At 49.1% G+C, this 18,347-nt stretch overlaps 6 non-coding genes across 6 annotated transcripts; all 6 read left to right on the forward strand.

Annotated features, from left to right (window-relative positions):
• Nucleotides 1-639: 639 nt before the first annotated feature.
• Nucleotides 640-712, forward strand: Trnat-agu (transfer RNA threonine (anticodon AGU)). Its single transcript has one exon. It is a non-coding gene; the product is annotated as a tRNA-Thr (tRNA).
• A 1,379-nt stretch (nt 713-2,091) lies between these two features.
• On the forward strand, nt 2,092-2,164 carry Trnat-agu (transfer RNA threonine (anticodon AGU)). Its single transcript has one exon. It is a non-coding gene; the product is annotated as a tRNA-Thr (tRNA).
• Nucleotides 2,165-7,877: 5,713 nt separating this feature from the next.
• On the forward strand, nt 7,878-7,950 carry Trnat-agu (transfer RNA threonine (anticodon AGU)). The gene has a single exon. It is a non-coding gene; the product is annotated as a tRNA-Thr (tRNA).
• Nucleotides 7,951-9,318: 1,368 nt separating this feature from the next.
• On the forward strand, nt 9,319-9,391 carry Trnat-agu (transfer RNA threonine (anticodon AGU)). Its single transcript has one exon. It is a non-coding gene; the product is annotated as a tRNA-Thr (tRNA).
• Nucleotides 9,392-16,563: 7,172 nt separating this feature from the next.
• Nucleotides 16,564-16,636, forward strand: Trnat-agu (transfer RNA threonine (anticodon AGU)). The gene has a single exon. It is a non-coding gene; the product is annotated as a tRNA-Thr (tRNA).
• A 1,379-nt stretch (nt 16,637-18,015) lies between these two features.
• Nucleotides 18,016-18,088, forward strand: Trnat-agu (transfer RNA threonine (anticodon AGU)). Its single transcript has one exon. It is a non-coding gene; the product is annotated as a tRNA-Thr (tRNA).
• Nucleotides 18,089-18,347: the final 259 nt, after the last annotated feature.

Below are 18,347 nucleotides of genomic sequence, written 5' to 3' on the forward strand. Positions count from 1 at the left end.
CGAAACTACTTGGAACTTTTGTGTATATGAACGGGTCCGCGCCTTTGTACTCTGCTCCCTTCACCGCTACAAACCAACCAACCATAGTGTCCGTGCGCATCTGAGTCGCAAACAATGGGGAATAGCGCAGTTTGCTCGTGCATGGGGCGTTCTGTTGGTAGAGCGTTCGCTTGGCATGTGAAAGGTCCAGGGTTCAAGCCGCGGCGCCTCCATTTTTTGTGGTCAGTGCATGGTAAGTGTTGGTCGCGGCGAACCTAAAGGCACGCAAGATGTTGCAAAGCCAGCGTCACAGACTGATATGATGTATACTGACGTAAGGAGAGCAAGATGTAAGTGTGGGGACCGGCTGTTATCGAGGTGTCATCGAGTGCAGATCTGTCTTAGGTATCGCGGCTTAACCTCATTGAAGTCTAGAGGGTGGACAACACGTTGGTCTTACTCAGAGCGGTGTCCGAATTCTATTTTCGACGTTATACGTGCCACTTTCATTTTGGCAACTACGATTCGATACAGAATGCACGAAACCTGAAAGACACCCTAACGGATACATAGAGAGTAGTGTTTGTCTGCTGAATAATGGGAGTGCAAGGGTCTGTGTCGTCTATATGGCTGTATGTAGCACCATTAGTCTACGGGGGGGCGGGCGTAGCTCAGATGGTAGAGCGCTCGCTTAGTATGTGAGAGGTACTGGGATCAATACCCAGTGCCTGCAGGATTTTTAACACACCTACATGCGCACCTTGATATGCAAGTGGAATACTTCACAGCCAGCAGATGTGTCTAGGAAGATACAAGCTTGCGCCGAGTTCACGTAAATCCCACTGCACATTCCTATTCTTTGCGTGCAGTCAGCTGCTCCTGGTGTTGTTAGTTGTGACTGCTGATAACAGATGCCGTAGCAATCAATTCATGGAGTGAGTTGTATGTTTTGCGATAGTCTGTCTCTGACAAGCAAGCACAGGTGACATAGTTGCGAACACAGGAAGCTTGCAGACCCTCGCTGCCTGCAGACACCGAGCAGCCACACTAGGAGGGCGGCCTAAGCCGTAGGCGAATTGTGCTCATTCGCTTTGGCGCGACGTCGAACTATAAATAATGCTGTCACTAGCGTGAGCGTTGCGTGAGCGTCGTGGAAAGTCGGAAAAGTCGGCTGCGAGGGTGAGTGCCAAGTTTGGGGAGCGTTTCGTAGTATGTGCAGTGCAATGGAGACGCGGAAACTTGTTGTGGCCCAGTGTTTTGCAGTTGGACGACAAGATTGGTACACAGTAGTAAAGAGCGAGGCACTGAGTTGGCATAAATAATGTAGTGCACAATGGTTCTCGAGATGTGTTTGTTACCTCAGGTGCTGTATAATTGTCTACAATGAGTGAAAACGGAGCAATTTGTGACGGCTCTTTCAATTTAAGACGTTAAAAACAGACGGAATTTGCATTTGTAATACCAGAGCATCGAAACTACTTGGAACTTTTGTGTATATGAACGGGTCCGCGCCTTTGTACTCTGCTCCCTTCACCGCTACAAACAAACCAACCATCGTGTCCGTGCGCATCTGAGTCGCAAACAATGGGGAATAGCGCAGTTTGCTCGTGCATGGGGCGTAGCTCAGTTGGTAGAGCGTTCGCTTGGCATGTGAAAGGTCCAGGGTTCAAGCCGCGGCGCCTCCATTTTTTGTGGTCAGTGCATGGTAAGTGTTGGTCGCGGCGAACCTAAAGGCACGCAAGATGTTGCAAAGCCAGCGTCACAGACTGATATGATGTATACTGACGTAAGGAGAGCAAGATGTAAGTGTGGGGACCGGCTGTTATCGAGGTGTCATCGAGTGCAGATCTGTCTTAGGTATCGCGGCTTAACCTCATTGAAGTCTAGAGGGTGGACAACACGTTGGTCTTACTCAGAGCGGTGTCCGAATTCTATTTTCGACGTTATACGTGCCACTTTCATTTTGGCAACTACGATTCGACACAGAATGCACGAAACCTGAAAGACACCCTAACGGATACATAGAGAGTAGTGTTTGTCTGCTGAATAATGGGAGTGCAAGGGTCTGTGTCGTCTATATGGCTGTATGTAGCACTATTAGTCTACGGGGGGGCGGGCGTAGCTCAGATGGTAGAGCGCTCGCTTAGTATGCGAGAGGTACTGGGATCAATACCCAGTGCCTGCAGGATTTTTAACACACCTACATGCGCACCTTGATATGCAAGTGGAATACTTCACAGCCAGCAGATGTGTCTAGGAAGATACAAGCTTGCGCCGAGATCACGTAAATCCCACTGCACATTCCTATTCTTTGCGTGCAGTCAGCTGCTCCTGGTGTTGTTAGTTGTGACTGCTGATAACAGATGCCGTAGCAATCAATTCTTGGAGTGAGTTGTATGTTTTGCGATAGTCTGTCTCTGACAAGCAAGCAAAGGTGACATAGGTGCGAACACAGGAAGCTTGCAGACCCTCGCTGCCTGCAGACACCGAGCAGCCACACTCGGAGGGCGGCCTAAGCTGTAGGCGAAATGTGCTCCTTCGATTTGGCGCGACGTCGAACTATAAATAATGCTGTCACTAGTGTGAGCGTTGCGTGAGCGTCGTGGAAAGTCGGAAAAGTCGGCTGCGAGGGTGAGTGCCAAGTTTGGGGAGCATTTCGTAGTATGCGCAGTGCAATGGAGACGCGGAAACTTGTTGTGGCCCAGTGTTTTGCAGTTGGACGACAAGATTGGTACACAGTAGTAAAGAGCGAGGCACTGAGTTGGCATAAATAATGTAGTGCACAATGGTTCTCGAGATGTGTTTGTTACCTCAGGTGCTGTATAATTGTCTACAATGAGTGAAAACGGAGCAATTTGTGACGGCTCTTTCAATTTAAGACGTTAAAAACAGACGGAATTTGCATTTGTAATACCAGAGCATCGAAACTACTTGGAACTTTTGTGTATATGAACGGGTCCGCGCCTTTGTACTCTGCTCCCTCCACCGCTACAAACAAACCAACCATCGTGTCCGTGCGCATCTGAGTCGCAAACAATGGGGAATAGCGCAATTTGCTCGTGCATGGGGTGTAGCTCAGTTGGTAGAGCGTTCGCTTGGCATGTGAAAGGTCCAGGGTTCAAGCCGCGGCGCCTCCATTTTTTGTGGTCAGTGCATGGTAAGTGTTGGTCGCGGCGAACCTAAAGGAACGCAAGATGTTGCAAAGCCAGCGTCACAGACTGATATGATGTATACTGACGTAAGGAGAGCAAGATGTAAGTGTGGGGACCGGCTGTTATCGAGGTGTCATCGAGTGCAGATCTGTCTTAGGTATCGCGGCTTAACCTCATTGAAGTCTAGAGGGTGGACAACACGTTGGTCTTACTCAGAGCGGTGTCCGAATTCTATTTTCGACGTTATACGTGCCACTTTCATTTTGGCAACTACGATTCGATACAGAATGCACGAAACCTGAAAGACACCCTAACGGATACATAGAGAGTAGTGTTTGTCTGCTGAATAATGGGAGTGCACGGGTCTGTGTCGTCTATATGGCTGTATGTAGCACCATTAGTCTACGGGGGGGCGGGCGTAGCTGAGATGGTAGAGCGCTCGCTTAGTATGTGAGAGGTACTGGGATCAATACCCAGTGCCTGCAGGATTTTTAACACACCTACATGCGCACCTTGATATGCAAGTGGAATACTTCACAGCCAGCAGATGTGTCTAGGAAGATACAAGCTTGCGCCGAGTTCACGTAAATCCCACTGCAAATTCCTATTCTTTGCGTGCAGTCAGCTGCTCCTGGTGTTGTTAGTTGTGACTGCTGATAACAGATGCCGTAGCAATCAATTCATGGAGTGAGTTGTATGTTTTGCGATAGTCTGTCTCTGACAAGCAAGCACAGGTGACATAGGTGCGAACACAGGAAGCTTGCAGACCCTCGCTGCCTGCAGACACCGAGCAGCCACACTAGGAGGGCGGCCTAAGCCGTAGGCGAATTGTGCTCATTCGCTTTGGCGCGACGTCGAACTATAAATAATGCTGTCACTAGCGTGAGCGTCGTGGAAAGTCGGAAAAGTCGGCTGCGAGGGTGAGTGCCAAGTTTGGGGAGCGTTTCGTAGTATGCGCAGTGCAATGGAGACGCGGAAACTTGTTGTGGCCCAGTGTTTTGCAGTTGGACGACAAGATTGGTACACAGTAGTAAAGAGCGAGGCACTGAGTTGGCATAAATAATGTAGTGCACAATGGTTCTCGAGATGTGTTTGTTACCTCAGGTGCTGTATAATTGTCTACAATGAGTGAAAACGGAGCAATTTGTGACGGCTCTTTCAATTTAAGACGTTAAAAACAGACGGAATTTGCATTTGTAATACCAGAGCATCGAAACTACTTGGAACTTTTGTGTATATGAACGGGTCCGCGCCTTTGTACTCTGCTCCCTTCACCGCTACAAACCAACCAACCATAGTGTCCGTGCGCATCTGAGTCGCAAACAATGGGGAATAGCGCAGTTTGCTCGTGCATGGGGCGTTCTGTTGGTAGAGCGTTCGCTTGGCATGTGAAAGGTCCAGGGTTCAAGCCGCGGCGCCTCCATTTTTTGTGGTCAGTGCATGGTAAGTGTTGGTCGCGGCGAACCTAAAGGCACGCAAGATGTTGCAAAGCCAGCGTCACAGACTGATATGATGTATACTGACGTAAGGAGAGCAAGATGTAAGTGTGGGGACCGGCTGTTATCGAGGTGTCATCGAGTGCAGATCTGTCTTAGGTATCGCGGCTTAACCTCATTGAAGTCTAGAGGGTGGACAACACGTTGGTCTTACTCAGAGCGGTGTCCGAATTTTATTTTCGACGTTATACGTGCCACTTTCATTTTGGCAACTACGATTCGATACAGAATGCACGAAACCTGAAAGACACCCTAACGGATACATAGAGAGTAGTGTTTGTCTGCTGAATAATGGGAGTGCAAGGGTCTGTGTCGTCTATATGGCTGTATGTAGCACCATTAGTCTTCGGGGGGGCGGGCGTAGCTCAGATGGTAGAGCGCTCTTTTAGTATGCGAGAGGTACTGGGATCAATACCCAGTGCCTGCAGCATTTTTAACACACCTACATGCGCACCTTGATATGCAAGTGGAATACTTCACAGCCAGCAGATGTGTCTAGGAAGATACAAGCTTGCGCCGAGTTCACGTAAATCCCACTGCACATTCCTATTCTTTGCGTGCAGTCAGCTGCTCCTGGTGTTGTTAGTTGTGACTGCTGATAACAGATGCCGTAGCAATCAATTCATGGAGTGAGTTGTATGTTTTGCGATAGTCTGTCTCTGACAAGCAAGCACAGGTGACATAGGTGCGAACACAGGAAGCTTGCAGACCCTCGCTGCCTGCAGACACCGAGCAGCCACACTAGGAGGGCGGCCTAAGCCGTAGGCGAATTGTGCTCATTCGCTTTGGCGCGACGTCGAACTATAAATAATGCTGTCACTAGCGTGAGCGTTGCGTGAGCGTCGTGGAAAGTCGGGTGCGAGGGTGAGTGCCAAGTTTGGGGAGCGTTTCGTAGTATGCGCAGTGCAATGGAGACGCGGAAACTTGTTGTGGCCCAGTGTTTTGCAGTTGGACGACAAGATTGGTACACAGTAGTAAAGAGCGAGGCACTGAGTTGGCATAAATAATGTAGTGCACAATGGTTCTCGAGATGTGTTTGTTACCTCAGGTGCTGTATAATTGTCTACAATGAGTGAAAACGGAGCAATTTGTGACGGCTCTTTCAATTTAAGACGTTAAAAACAGACGGAATTTGCATTTGTAATACCAGAGCATCGAAACTACTTGGAACTTTTGTGTATATGAACGGGTCCGCGCCTTTGTACTCTGCTCCCTTCACCGCTAGAAACAAACCAACCATCGTGTCCGTGCGCATCTGAGTCGCAAAGAATGGGGAATAGCGCAGTTTGCTCGTGCATGGGGCGTAGCTCAGTTGGTAGAGCGTTCGCTTGGCATGTGAAAGGTCCAGGGTTCAAGCCGCGGCGCCTCCATTTTTTGTGGTCAGTGCATGGTAAGTGTTGGTCGCGGCGAACCTAAAGGCACGCAAGATGTTGCAAAGCCAGCGTCACAGACTGATATGATGTATACTGACGTAAGGAGAGCAAGATGTAAGTGTGGGGACCGGCTGTTATCGAGGTGTCATCGAGTGCAGATCTGTCTTAGGTATCGCGGCTTAACCTCATTGAAGTCTAGAGGGTGGACAACACGTTGGTCTTACTCAGAGCGGTGTCCGAATTCTATTTTCGACGTTATACGTGCCACTTTCATTTTGGCAACTACGATTCGATACAGAATGCACGAAACCTGAAAGACACCCTAACGGATACATAGAGAGTAGTGTTTGTCTGCTGAATAATGGGAGTGCACGGGTCTGTGTCGGCTATATGGCTGTATGTAGCACCATTAGTCTTCGGGGGGGCGGGCGTAGCTCAGATGGTAGAGCGCTCTCTTAGTATGCGAGAGGTACTGGGATCAATACCCAGTGCCTGCAGGATTTTTAACACACCTACATGCGCACCTTGATATGCAAGTGGAATACTTCACAGCCAGCAGATGTGTCTAGGAAGATACAAGCTTGCGCCGAGTTCACGTAAATCCCACTGCACATTCCTATTCTTTGCGTGCAGTCAGCTGCTCCTGGTGTTGTTAGTTGTGACTGCTGATAACAGATGCCGTAGCAATCAATTCATGGAGTGAGTTGTATGTTTTGCGATAGTCTGTCTCTGACAAGCAATCACAGGTGACATAGGTGCGAACACAGGAAGCTTGCAGACCCTCGCTGCCTGCAGACACCGAGCAGCCACACTAGGAGGGCGGCCTAAGCCGTAGGCGAATTGTGCTCATTCGCTTTGGCGCGACGTCGAACTATAAATAATGCTGTCACTAGCGTGAGCGTTGCGTGAGCGTCGTGGAAAGTCGGAAAAGTCGGCTGCGAGGGTGAGTGCCAAGTTTGGGGAGCGTTTCGTAGTATGCGCAGTGCAATGGAGACGCGGAATCTTGTTGTGGCCCAGTGTTTTGCAGTTGGACGACAAGATTGGTACACTGTAGTAAAGAGCGAGGCACTGAGTTGGCATAAATAATGTAGTGCACAATGGTTCTCGAGATGTGTTTGTTACCTCAGGTGCTGTATAATTGTCTACAATGAGTGAAAACGGAGCAATTTGTGACGGCTCTTTCAATTTAAGACGTTAAAAACAGACGGAATTTGCATTTGTAATACCAGAGCATCGAAACTACTTGGAACTTTTGTGTATATGAACGGGTCCGCGCCTTTGTACTCTGCTCCCTTCACCGCTACAAACCAACCAACCATCGTGTCCGTGCGCATCTGAGTCGCAAACAATGGGGAATAGCGCAGTTTGCTCGTGCATGGGGCGTAGCTCAGTTGGTAGAGCGTTCGCTTGGCATGTGAAAGGTCCAGGGTTCAAGCCGCGGCGCCTCCATTTTTTGTGGTCAGTCCATAGTAAGTGTTGGTCGCGGCGAACCTAAAGGCACGCAAGATGTTGCAAAGCCAGCGTCACAGACTGATATGATGTATACTGACGTAAGGAGAGCAAGATGTAAGTGTGGGGACCGGCTGTTATCGAGGTGTCATCGAGTGCAGATCTGTCTTAGGTATCGCGGCTTAACCTCATTGAAGTCTAGAGGGTGGACAACACGTTGGTCTTACTCAGAGCGGTGTCCGAATTCTATTTTCGACGTTATACGTGCCACTTTCATTTTGGCAACTACGATTCGATACAGAATGCACGAAACCTGAAAGACACCCTAACGGATACATAGAGAGTAGTGTTTGTCTGCTGAATAATGGGAGTGCAAGGGTCTGTGTCGTCTATATGGCTGTATGTAGCACCATTAGTCTTCGGGGGGGGCGGGCGTAGCTCAGATGGTAGAGTGCTCGCTTAGTATGCGAGAGGTACTGGGATCAATACCCAGTGCCTGCAGGATTTTTAACACACCTACATGCGCACCTTGATATGCAAGTGGAATACTTCACAGCCAGCAGATGTGTCTAGGAAGATACAAGCTTGCGCCGAGTTCACGTAAATCCCACTGCACATTCCTATTCTTTGCGTGCAGTCAGCTGCTACTGGTGTTGTTAGTTGTGACTGCTGATAACAGATGCCGTAGCAATCAATTCATGGAGTGAGTTGTATGTTTTGCGATAGTCTGTCTCTGACAAGCAAGCACAGGTGACATAGGTGCGAACACAGGAAGCTTGCAGACCCTCGCTGCCTGCAGACACCGAGCAGCCACACTAGGAGGGCGGCCTAAGCCGTAGGCGAATTGTGCTCATTCGCTTTGGCGCGACGTCGAACTATAAATAATGCTGTCACTAGCGTGAGCGTCGTGGAAAGTCGGAAAAGTCGGCTGTGAGGGTGAGTGCCAAGTTTGGGGAGCGTTTCGTAGTATGCGCAGTGCAATGGAGACGCGGAATCTTGTTGTGGCCCAGTGTTTTGCAGTTGGACGACAAGATTGGTACACAGTAGTAAAGAGCGAGGCACTGAGTTGGCATAAATAATGTAGTGCACAATGGTTCTCGAGATGTGTTTGTTACCTCAGGTGCTGTATAATTGTCTACAATGAGTGAAAACGGAGCAATTTGTGACGGCTCTTTCAATTTAAGACGTTAAAAACAGACGGAATTTGCATTTGTAATACCAGAGCATCGAAACTACTTGGAACTTTTGTGTATATGAACGGGTCCGCGCCTTTGTACTCTGCTCCCTTCACCGCTACAAACCAACCAACCATCGTGTCCGTGCGCATCTGAGTCGCAAACAATGGGGAATAGCGCAGTTTGCTCGTGCATGGGGCGTAGCTCAGTTGGTAGAGCGTTCGCTTGGCATGTGAAAGGTCCAGGGTTCAAGCCGCGGCGCCTCCATTTTTTGTGGTCAGTGCATGGTAAGTGTTGGTCGCGGCGAACCTAAAGGCACGCAAGATGTTGCAAAGCCAGCGTCACAGACTGATATGATGTATACTGACGTAAGGAGAGCAAGATGTAAGTGTGGGGACCGGCTGTTATCGAGGTGTCATCGAGTGCAGATCTGTCTTAGGTATCGCGGCTTAACCTCATTGAAGTCTAGAGGGTGGACAACACGTTGGTCTTACTCAGAGCGGTGTCCGAATTCTATTTTCGACGTTATACGTGCCACTTTCATTTTGGCAACTACGATTCGATACAGAATGCACGAAACCTGAAAGACACCCTAACGGATACATAGAGAGTAGTGTTTGTCTGCTGAATAATGGGAGTGCAAGGGTCTGTGTCGTCTATATGGCTGTATGTAGCACCATTAGTCTTCGGGGGGGCGGGCGTAGCTCAGATGGTAGAGCGCTCGCTTAGTATGCGAGAGGTACTGGGATCAATACCCAGTGCCTGCAGGATTTTTAACACACCTACATGCGCACCTTGATATGCAAGTGGAATACTTCACAGCCAGCAGATGTGTCTAGGAAGATACAAGCTTGCGCCGAGTTCACGTAAATCCCACTGCACATTCCTATTCTTTGCGTGCAGTCAGCTGCTCCTGGTGTTGTTAGTTGTGACTGCTGATAACAGATGCCGTAGCAATCAATTCATGGAGTGAGTTGTATGTTTTGCGATAGTCTGTCTCTGACAAGCAAGCACAGGTGACATAGGTGCGAACACAGGAAGCTTGCAGACCCTCGCTGCCTGCAGACACCGAGCAGCCACACTAGGAGGGCGGCCTAAGCCGTAGGCGAATTGTGCTCATTCGCTTTGGCGCGACGTCGAACTATAAATAATGCTGTCACTAGCGTGAGCGTCGTGGAAAGTCGGAAAAGTCGGCTGCGAGGGTGAGTGCCAAGTTTGGGGAGCGTTTCGTAGTATGCGCAGTGCAATGGAGACGCGGAAACTTGTTGTGGCCCAGTGTTTTGCAGTTGGACGACAAGATTGGTACACAGTAGTAAAGAGCGAGGCACTGAGTTGGCATAAATAATGTAGTGCACAATGGTTCTCGAGATGTGTTTGTTACCTCAGGTGCTGTATAATTGTCTACAATGAGTGAAAACGGAGCAATTTGTGACGGCTCTTTCAATTTAAGACGTTAAAAACAGACGGAATTAGCATTTGTAATACCAGAGCATCGAAACTACTTGGAACTTTTGTGTATATGAACGGGTCCGCGCCTTTGTACTCTGCTCCCTTCACCGCTACAAACCAACCAACCATCGTGTCCGTGCGCATCTGAGTCGCAAACAATGGGGAATAGGGCAGTTTGCTCGTGCATGGGGCGTAGCTCAGTTGGTAGAGCGTTCGCTTGGCATGTGAAAGGTCCAGGGTTCAAGCCGCGGCGCCTCCATTTTTTGTGGTCAGTCCATAGTAAGTGTTGGTCGCGGCGAACCTAAAGGCACGCAAGATGTTGCAAAGCCAGCGTCACAGACTGATATGATGTATACTGACGTAAGGAGAGCAAGATGTAAGTGTGGGGACCGGCTGTTATCGAGGTGTCATCGAGTGCAGATCTGTCTTAGGTATCGCGGCTTAACCTCATTGAAGTCTAGAGGGTGGACAACACGTTGGTCTTACTCAGAGCGGTGTCCGAATTCTATTTTCGACGTTATACGTGCAACTTTCATTTTGGCAACTACGATTCGATACAGAATGCACGAAACCTGAAAGACACCCTAACGGATACATAGAGAGTAGTGTTTGTCTGCTGAATAATGGGAGTGCAAGGGTCTGTGTCGTCTATATGGCTGTATGTAGCACCACAAGTCTTCGGGGGGGCGGGCGTAGCTCAGATGGTAGAGTGCTCGCTTAGTATGCGAGAGGTACTGGAATCAATACCCAGTGCCTGCAGGATTTTTAACACACCTACATGCGCACCTTGATATGCAAGTGGAATACTTCACAGCCAGCAGATGTGTCTAGGAAGATACAAGCTTGCGCCGAGTTCACGTAAATCCCACTGCACATTCCTATTCTTTGCGTGCAGTCAGCTGCTCCTGGTGTTGTTAGTTGTGACTGCTGATAACAGATGCCGTAGCAATCAATTCATGGAGTGAGTTGTATGTTTTGCGATAGTCTGTCTCTGACAAGCAAGCACAGGTGACATAGGTGCGAACACAGGAAGCTTGCAGACCCTCGCTGCCTGCTGACACCGAGCAGCCACACTAGGAGGGCGGCCTAAGCCGTAGGCGAATTGTGCTCATTCGCTTTGGCGCGACGTCGAACTATAAATAATGCTGTCACTAGCGTGAGCGTTGCGTGAGCGTCGTGGAAAGTCGGAAAAGTCGGCTGCGAGGGTGAGTGCCAAGTTTGGGGAGCGTTTCGTAGTATGCGCAGTGCAATGGAGACGCGGAAACTTGTTGTGGCCCAGTGTTTTGCAGTTGGACGACAAGATTGGTACACAGTAGTAAAGAGCGAGGCACTGAGTTGGCATAAATAATGTAGTGCACAATGGTTCTCGAGATGTGTTTGTTACCTCAGGTGCTGTATAATTGTCTACAATGAGTGAAAACGGAGCAATTTGTGACGGCTCTTTCAATTTAAGACGTTAAAAACAGACGGAATTTGCATTTGTAATACCAGAGCATCGAAACTACTTGGAACTTTTGTGTATATGAACGGGTCCGCGCCTTTGTACTCTGCTCCCTTCACCGCTACAAACCAACCAACCATCGTGTCCGTGCGCATCTGAGTCGCAAACAATGGGGAATAGCGCAGTTTGCTCGTGCATGGGGCGTAGCTCAGTTGGTAGAGCGTTCGCTTGGCATGTGAAAGGTCCAGGGTTCAAGCCGCGGCGCCTCCATTTTTTGTGGTCAGTCCATAGTAAGTGTTGGTCGCGGCGAACCTAAAGGCACGCAAGATGTTGCAAAGCCAGCGTCACAGACTGATATGATGTATACTGACGTAAGGAGAGCAAGATGTAAGTGTGGGGACCGGCTGTTATCGAGGTGTCATCGAGTGCAGATCTGTCTTAGGTATCGCGGCTTAACCTCATTGAAGTCTAGAGGGTGGACAACACGTTGGTCTTACTCAGAGCGGTGTCCGAATTCTATTTTCGACGTTATACGTGCCACTTTCATTTTGGCAACTACGATTCGATACAGAATGCACGAAACCTGAAAGACACCCTAACGGATACATAGAGAGTAGTGTTTGTCTGCTGAATAATGGGAGTGCAAGGGTCTGTGTCGTCTATATGGCTGTATGTAGCACCACAAGTCTTCGGGGGGGCGGGCGTAGCTCAGATCTCAGATGGTAGAGTGCTCGCTTAGTATGCGAGAGGTACTGGAATCAATACCCAGTGCCTGCAGGATTTTTAACACACCTACATGCGCACCTTGATATGCAAGTGGAATACTTCACAGCCAGCAGATGTGTCTAGGAAGATACAAGCTTGCGCCGAGTTCACGTAAATCCCACTGCACATTCCTATTCTTTGCGTGCAGTCAGCTGCTCCTGGTGTTGTTAGTTGTGACTGCTGATAACAGATGCCGTAGCAATCAATTCATGGAGTGAGTTGTATGTTTTGCGATAGTCTGTCTCTGACAAGCAAGCACAGGTGACATAGGTGCGAACACAGGAAGCTTGCAGACCCTCGCTGCCTGCAGACACCGAGCAGCCACACTAGGAGGGCGGCCTAAGCCGTAGGCGAATTGTGCTCATTCGCTTTGGCGCGACGTCGAACTATAAATAATGCTGTCACTAGCGTGAGCGTTGCGTGAGCGTCGTGGAAAGTCGGAAAAGTTGGCTGCGAGGGTGAGTGCCAAGTTTGGGGAGCGTTTCGTAGTATGCGCAGTGCAATGGAGACGCGGAAACTTGTTGTGGCCCAGTGTTTTGCAGTTGGACGACAAGATTGGTACACAGTAGTAAAGAGCGAGGCACTGAGTTGGCATAAATAATGTAGTGCACAATGGTTCTCGAGATGTGTTTGTTACCTCAGGTGCTGTATAATTGTCTACAATGAGTGAAAACGGAGCAATTTGTGACGGCTCTTTCAATTTAAGACGTTAAAAACAGACGGAATTTGCATTTGTAATACCAGAGCATCGAAACTACTTGGAACTTTTGTGTATATGAACGGGTCCGCGCCTTTGTACTCTGCTCCCTTCACCGCTACAAACCAACCAACCATCGTGTCCGTGCGCATCTGAGTCGCAAACAATGGGGAATAGCGCAGTTTGCTCGTGCATGGGGCGTAGCTCAGTTGGTAGAGCGTTCGCTTGGCATGTGAAAGGTCCAGGGTTCAAGCCGCGGCGCCTCCATTTTTTGTGGTCAGTCCATAGTAAGTGTTGGTCGCGGCGAACCTAAAGGCACGCAAGATGTTGCAAAGCCAGCGTCACAGACTGATATGATGTATACTGACGTAAGGAGAGCAAGATGTAAGTGTGGGGACCGGCTGTTATCGAGGTGTCATCGAGTGCAGATCTGTCTTAGGTATCGCGGCTTAACCTCATTGAAGTCTAGAGGGTGGACAACACGTTGGTCTTACTCAGAGCGGTGTCCGAATTCTATTTTCGACGTTATACGTGCCACTTTCATTTTGGCAACTACGATTCGATACAGAATGCACGAAACCTGAAAGACACCCTAACGGATACATAGAGAGTAGTGTTTGTCTGCTGAATAATGGGAGTGCAAGGGTCTGTGTCGTCTATATGGCTGTATGTAGCACCACAAGTCTTCGGGGGGGCGGGCGTAGCTCAGATGGTAGAGTGCTCGCTTAGTATGCGAGAGGTACTGGAATCAATACCCAGTGCCTGCAGGATTTTTAACACACCTACATGCGCACCTTGATATGCAAGTGGAATACTTCACAGCCAGCAGATGTGTCTAGGAAGATACAAGCTTGCGCCGAGTTCACGTAAATCCCACTGCACATTCCTATTCTTTGCGTGCAGTCAGCTGCTCCTGGTGTTGTTAGTTGTGACTGCTGATAACAGATGCCGTAGCAATCAATTCATGGAGTGAGTTGTATGTTTTGCGATAGTCTGTCTCTGAGAAGCAAGCACAGGTGACATAGGTGCGAACACAGGAAGCTTGCAGACCCTCGCTGCCTGCAGACACCGAGCAGCCACACTAGGAGGGCGGCCTAAGCCGTAGGCGAATTGTGCTCATTCGCTTTGGCGCGACGTCGAACTATAAATAATGCTGTCACTAGCGTGAGCGTTGCGTGAGCGTCGTGGAAAGTCGGAAAAGTCGGCTGCGAGGGTGAGTGCCAAGTTTGGGGAGCGTTTCGTAGTATGCGCAGTGCAATGGAGACGCGGAAACTTGTTGTGGCCCAGTGTTTTGCAGTTGGACGACAAGATTGGTACACAGTAGTAAAGAGCGAGGCACTGAGTTGGCATAAATAATGTAGTGCACAATGGTTCTCGAGATGTGTTTGTTACCTCAGGTGCTGTATAATTGTCTACAATGAGTGAAAACGGAGCAATTTGTGACGGCTCTTTCAATTTAAGACGTTAAAAACAGACGGAATTTGCATTTGTAATACCAGAGCATCGAAACTACTTGGAACTTTTGTGTATATGAACGGGTCCGCGCCTTTGTACTCTGCTCCCTTCACCGCTACAAACCAACCAACCATCGTGTCCGTGCGCATCTGAGTCGCAAACAATGGGGAATAGCGCAGTTTGCTCGTGCATGGGGCGTAGCTCAGTTGGTAGAGCGTTCGCTTGGCATGTGAAAGGTCCAGGGTTCAAGCCGCGGCGCCTCCATTTTTTGTGGTCAGTCCATAGTAAGTGTTGGTCGCGGCGAACCTAAAGGCACGCAAGATGTTGCAAAGCCAGCGTCACAGACTGATATGATGTATACTGACGTAAGGAGAGCAAGATGTAAGTGTGGGGACCGGCTGTTATCGAGGTGTCATCGAGTGCAGATCTGTCTTAGGTATCGCGGCTTAACCTCATTGAAGTCTAGAGGGTGGACAACACGTTGGTCTTACTCAGAGCGGTGTCCGAATTCTATTTTCGACGTTATACGTGCCACTTTCATTTTGGCAACTACGATTCGATACAGAATGCACGAAACCTGAAAGACACCCTAACGGATACATAGAGAGTAGTGTTTGTCTGCTGAATAATGGGAGTGCAAGGGTCTGTGTCGTCTATATGGCTGTATGTAGCACCACAAGTCTTCGGGGGGGCGGGCGTAGCTCAGATGGTAGAGTGCTCGCTTAGTATGCGAGAGGTACTGGAATCAATACCCAGTGCCTGCAGGATTTTTAACACACCTACATGCGCACCTTGATATGCAAGTGGAATACTTCACAGCCAGCAGATGTGTCTAGGAAGATACAAGCTTGCGCCGAGTTCACGTAAATCCCACTGCACATTCCTATTCTTTGCGTGCAGTCAGCTGCTCCTGGTGTTGTTAGTTGTGACTGCTGATAACAGATGCCGTAGCAATCAATTCATGGAGTGAGTTGTATGTTTTGCGATAGTCTGTCTCTGACAAGCAAGCACAGGTGACATAGGTGCGAACACAGGAAGCTTGCAGACCCTCGCTGCCTGCAGACACCGAGCAGCCACACTAGGAGGGCGGCCTAAGCCGTAGGCGAATTGTGCTCATTCGCTTTGGCGCGACGTCGAACTATAAATAATGCTGTCACTAGCGTGAGCGTCGTGGAAAGTCGGAAAAGTCGGCTGCGAGGTTGAGTGCCAAGTTTGGGGAGCGTTTCGTAGTATGCGCAGTGCAATGGAGACGCGGAAACTTGTTGTGGCCCAGTGTTTTGCAGTTGGACGACAAGATTGGTACACAGTAGTAAAGAGCGAGGCACTGAGTTGGCATAAATAATGTAGTGCACAATGGTTCTCGAGATGTGTTTGTTACCTCAGGTGCTGTATAATTGTCTACAATGAGTGAAAACGGAGCAATTTGTGACGGCTCTTTCAATTTAAGACGTTAAAAACAGACGGAATTTGCATTTGTAATACCAGAGCATCGAAACTACTTGGAACTTTTGTGTATATGAACGGGTCCGCGCCTTTGTACTCTGCTCCCTTCACCGCTACAAACCAACCAACCATCGTGTCCGTGCGCATCTGAGTCGCAAACAATGGGGAATAGCGCAGTTTGCTCGTGCATGGGGCGTAGCTCAGTTGGTAGAGCGTTCGCTTGGCATGTGAAAGGCCCAGGGTTCAAGCCGCGGCGCCTCCATTTTTTGTGGTCAGTGCATGGTAAGTGTTGGTCGCGGCGAACCTAAAGGCACGCAAGATGTTGCAAAGCCAGCGTCACAGACTGATATGATGTATACTGACGTAAGGAGAGCAAGATGTAAGTGTGGGTACCGGCTGTTATCGAGGTGTCATCGAGTGCAGATCTGTCTTAGGTATCGCGGCTTAACCTCATTGAAGTCTAGAGGGTGGACAACACGTTGGTCTTACTCAGAGCGGTGTCCGAATTCTATTTTCGACGTTATACGTGCCACTTTCATTTTGGCAACTACGATTCGATACAGAATGCACGAAACCTGAAAGACACCCTAACGGATACATAGAGAGTAGTGTTTGTCTGCTGAATAATGGGAGTGCAAGGGTCTGTGTCGTCTATATGGCTGTATGTAGCACCACTAGTCTTCGGGGGGGCGGGCGTAGCTCAGATGGTAGAGTGCTCGCTTAGTATGCGAGAGGTACTGGGATCAATACCCAGTGCCTGCAGGATTTTTAACACACCTACATGCGCACCTTGATATGCAAGTGGAATACTTCACAGCCAGCAGATGTGTCTAGGAAGATACAAGCTTGCGCCGAGTTCACGTAAATCCCACTGCACATTCCTATTCTTTGCGTGCAGTCAGCTGCTCCTGGTGTTGTTAGTTGTGACTGCTGATAACAGATGCCGTAGCAATCAATTCATGGAGTGAGTTGTATGTTTTGCGATAGTCTGTCTCTGACAAGCAAGCACAGGTGACATAGGTGCGAACACAGGAAGCTTGCAGACCCTCGCTGCCTGCAGACACCGAGCAGCCACACTAGGAGGGCGGCCTAAGCCGTAGGCGAATTGTGCTCATTCGCTTTGGCGCGACGTCGAACTATAAATAATGCTGTCACTAGCGTGAGCGTTGCGTGAGCGTCGTGGAAAGTCGGAAAAGTCGGCTGCGAGGGTGAGTGCCAAGTTTGGGGAGCGTTTCGTAGTATGCGCAGTGCAATGGAGACGCGGAAACTTGTTGTGGCCCAGTGTTTTGCAGTTGGACGACAAGATTGGTACACAGTAGTAAAGAGCGAGGCACTGAGTTGGCATAAATAATGTAGTGCACAATGGTTCTCGAGATGTGTTTGTTACCTCAGGTGCTGTATAATTGTCTACAATGAGTGAAAACGGAGCAATTTGTGACGGCTCTTTCAATTTAAGACGTTAAAAACAGACGGAATTTGCATTTGTAATACCAGAGCATCGACTCTACTTGGAACTTTTGTGTATATGAACGGGTCCGCGCCTTTGTACTCTGCTCCCTTCACCGCTACAAACCAACCAACCATCGTGTCCGTGCGCATCTGAGTCGCAAACAATGGGGAATAGCGCAGTTTGCTCGTGCATGGGGCGTAGCTCAGTTGGTAGAGCGTTCGCTTGGCATGTGAAAGGCCCAGGGTTCAAGCCGCGGCGCCTCCAGTTTTTGTGGTCAGTGCATGGTCAGTGTTGGTCGCGGCGAACCTAAAGGCACGCAAGATGTTGCAAAGCCAGCGTCACAGACTGATATGATGTATACTGACGTAAGGAGAGCAAGATGTAAGTGTGGGTACCGGCTGTTATCGAGGTGTCATCGAGTGCAGATCTGTCTTAGGTATCGCGGCTTAACCTCATTGAAGTCTAGAGGGTGGACAACACGTTGGTCTTACTCAGAGCGGTGTCCGAATTCTATTTTCGACGTTATACGTGCCACTTTCAATTTGGCAACTACGATTCGATACAGAATGCACGAAACCTGAAAGACACCCTAACGGATACATAGAGAGTAGTGTTTGTCTGCTGAATAATGGGAGTGCAAGGGTCTGTGTCGTCTATATGGCTGGATGTAGCACCACTAGTCTTCGGGGGGGCGGGCGTAGCTCAGATGGTAGAGCGCTCGCTTAGTATGCGAGAGGTACTGGGATCAATACCCAGTGCCTGCAGGATTTTTAACACACCTACATGCGCACCTTGATATGCAAGTGGAATACTTCACAGCCAGCAGATGTGTCTAGGAAGATACAAGCTTGCGCCGAGTTCACGTAAATCCCACTGCACATTCCTATTCTTTGCGTGCAGTCAGCTGCTCCTGGTGTTGTTAGTTGTGACTGCTGATAACAGATGCCGTAGCAATCAATTCATGGAGTGAGTTGTATGTTTTGCGATAGTCTGTCTCTGACAAGCAAGCACAGGTGACATAGG

The sequence above is a fragment of the Schistocerca gregaria genome, chromosome 10, assembly GCF_023897955.1.
Source record: "Schistocerca gregaria isolate iqSchGreg1 chromosome 10, iqSchGreg1.2, whole genome shotgun sequence".
NCBI classification, from domain to species: Eukaryota; Metazoa; Arthropoda; class Insecta; order Orthoptera; family Acrididae; genus Schistocerca; species Schistocerca gregaria.